Below are 3499 nucleotides of genomic sequence, written 5' to 3' on the forward strand. Positions count from 1 at the left end.
TGCTGCTGCTCATGCAGGCATGCCCCTCCGTGGCCCTGGCGCTTCTTCTTTCACTCAATACGAAACCGGCCAAGTTATCCAAGATCCAAAAAGCCGATCTCGCTCTTCATCAAAGTCACTGTGGGCTGGCTCACACACAAGGATCCGGTTTGTGTTATATGGTACGTCTCCATCATTTCTCGAGGTAGTTTGTGGTTGTGTCGGAACATCACTGTAGTCTTCTTAAAAAGGGGTTGGCATCCGCCATCCCGGCAATGCATCGCGAGATGCGTGTGAGCGGTTCCTTTCATAGAACTGTGGTGTTCTCGTAGTCTTATGTTGAGGCAACGCCCAGTCTGTCCTATGTAGGCACGCCCGCAGGAAAACGGAATCTTGTAGACCACGCCTTCTATGCAGGCGACAAACTGCATTCCGTGTTTGATGCTGCAGCCGCTGTGAGACTTAGGATCGTTATTTCTCGCGCGTTTGTTGACTGCGGAGCACACAGAGCTGAGCTTATGGCGGGCGGAAAAAACAACATTCACGTTGTATCTTGAGGCGACTTTCTTGAGTCCGTGGGAAAGGCGGTGGATGTACGGTATGACTGAGGTTTTCTTTTTCTCTTTCTGCTCGAGGTCACGTTGCTCGATCGCGATATCTGTTTTAAGGTGTTTCACGATTTTTTTCGCAAGCTGAAGAAATGACCGAATTAGGATATCCCGAATCCTTGAGCCGTTGAATTTGGGACATGGAGCTGGAACTCAAATTGTGGATGCATGTGCTTGTTAGAGCAGTCCTCAGACAGGAAAATGCGATGCCTTGTTTGACGAGTTTGGAGTGGGCTGATTAAAAGTTAAGAGGAGCCTTCGCTGTTCTGGGACTGTAACACCAGCAAACATGATCGTCCCCCACTTCGATGCAGAGATCCAGGAACTGAATGAGGTTCTGTTTTGGGGCTTAATAGGTGAAGTGAAGTCCTAGCCCTTTTTCCGTGAAGATCTTCAGCACATCGTCAAGCTGCTGATGGAAATTAGCCCTCTCAACGAACACCAAATAATCGTCTACGTACCTAAACACTTTCTTGGTGTTTTTCTCCAAGCAGGGTTCTAGATCCCGATCGATCTTGCCTAGGAGGATGTTACTGAGCACAGGGGCTACCCTAGACCCTATCCATACGCCGGACTTCTGTATGTACACCTTGTCCTGCCATCCCATGAGTGTGGACTTTAAATAAACGGACAGGAGTTCGAGAAAGTCTTCTACCGTAATCCCGCATCGCGTCCTGAAGGCGCTTTCGTCGTTGTGTTCTGTGATACACTCCTTGACACTAACCACGAGGTCGTCGTGTGGCATGGACTAATATAATTCTTCAACGTCGATGCTCAACGCGCTGCACCCGTGTGGGTTACTGACTTTTAGAAAGTCAACAACCGCCTTGGAATTGGGGACGCACATGGGGTCTACAATATGTAGGGAGTCGAGGTGCCTTTGCAAAAAGCCCGAAATTGCGTGCAACCAAGAATTCCACTCGGACACTATGGTGCGAAAGGGGACTCCTGGCTTATGGGTTTTTGCCGCGAAATATTCGTCTAACGTGAGGTTTTTTTCCTTTCTTTGCTCCTGCAGCAACACTGGTCAGGTTCAGTTGGTGAAGAAATTTGATGGTGCATTCCTTCACCTTGGCGGGACGATCGGAGACCGCTCTAAAGTATTTTAGTACGGCTGTTGTCGCTTTCTCGGAGAACGTGCCGTCGGGTATGATGACAAAACACCCTTCTTTGTCGGACAACATTATGTTCATGCTGTTGGACGCGAGAAAGTCCATCACGGGCTCGAAGCCTTTGGTTCTTCGGCACCCTCCTTCGGACCTCCATAGGACGTCTACACCATCAGCAACGCACCTTGGTCTGTACTCTTCCGGTATTGCTCGTGAGATGGATCTCGACATGACCAACTTGTCTACTTTTCTGAGCACGGGCTCGAGGCAGAACTTAGGTCCTTTTTTCAAAATCTTTAGGTGACTGTCTGGGACTTGAAGATCCCCGAAGATGACAACGTTACCTTCTTTGGCCTTAGTCCTCTTCTTGGGAGGAAGTGTAAGGCGCACCTGGGTCCAAAGAAACTCAGTAACCTGGGCAGCGGTCCTTGACCATTCTTGAAAAAGGCGGGATGCTTAACACCTGTCGCAAGTCGCGGCTTTGACTGCATTCAAGTTGATCGAAAAGCGATTTCTCAGCGCGTGAAGCATCACTTCCAGCTGAGTGAATATCCGCCCTTCAGAGATTAATTCAAGACGGCAATTGCAGCCTTGCGCGAACAGCACAAATAGAAAAAGCTAACACTACAATAGAAATACAGGCTGCGACGACCGTGCCGGGAAACAAACTCATGGCTTCGAACCGCATTCGAGCGACTTGATTTATTGGCTTTCAAATAATTACGGCATGATCGAGCGTTTCCTTTTTAGTAAGAGATTCATCCCCTGAGCCATTTAAAATACTCTCAGAGGTATGACATTGCTGGAAAAAAATAAACATCCTGGGAATATTTTTTTTATTTTTATTCAGTCATCGAGAAATTCCGTACGTTCAAAACAACCAGTATAAAAGACGGAAACGCAGGGTTCAGGTGTAGCGTTGGGGTAAGTGTGCCCTTGTATTGACGTTTGTATGTGCAATGTATCTGCGAGCAGGACGGTGCGTGTTACCTGCTGCTGGGCCATAATGTATCTGTATACATTATGGTTCACCTGATGCTTGTGTATGCGTAATGTGTGTATAGTAGAGGTTCCCGAAGCGCAGTAGTGGCCTGAGGAAAGAAAAATATTTCTTTGTAGAACATGAATGGTGCAGTACCTAGCGCCACCTAGCCTAGCTAGTTGCAATTACTCTGCTTGACCCTGCCATCTGGCGGCCAGCGATTTAACCTTCTTTCACGCTACGCGATAAACAGCGGCTTCGAGTTTGTTCTTTTGAGAGCGGCTTTTGGTTTCGCGGATTTAGTTTGCCATTCCTCCGTGATGTGCGCTTGACGAAGGAATTGTGACTCGAGAAACACCAAAGGTAACACGCAAACTGCGCGAAGTAACTGAGTATCGGTTGTCTTCGTTTAACATCGCAGTGCTGTCGACGAGAAGACTGAGTAACTGCTTTCGAAACGCAAGTTTCTGTACCTGTGGGGGGAATCTAGCTTCGGAAATAAACACAGTTCGCGGAAAGCTTGTGTTACGCTTTTATTTGCTGCTCCTCTCGTCCCGTACAAGATACGTAGCGTCCTCGTTACGCGTTATTAAGCTTGATTTGCTCGATTCAGGGCCGCCATATTGAGATGCAGGCGACGGAGGTACTAGTTGCTCCCCTGCTTCAGGGACGAAAGTTTCTCCTTTTCTAAAGTAGCATAGGTTTCAAGACCGTTCCTCCCCCTAAGGGAGGACTATCGATACCCTTTTTTGTAAGAGTGTAGAACGCTAGCCGCACTTTGCAAGCTGCGTGCGTGTTACCTGCTGTTGGACCATAGACCG

This window comes from Ixodes scapularis, unplaced genomic scaffold (genome assembly GCF_016920785.2).
Source record: "Ixodes scapularis isolate PalLabHiFi unplaced genomic scaffold, ASM1692078v2 PGA_scaffold13__105_contigs__length_92229423, whole genome shotgun sequence".
In the NCBI taxonomy this organism is placed as follows: domain Eukaryota; kingdom Metazoa; phylum Arthropoda; class Arachnida; order Ixodida; family Ixodidae; genus Ixodes; species Ixodes scapularis.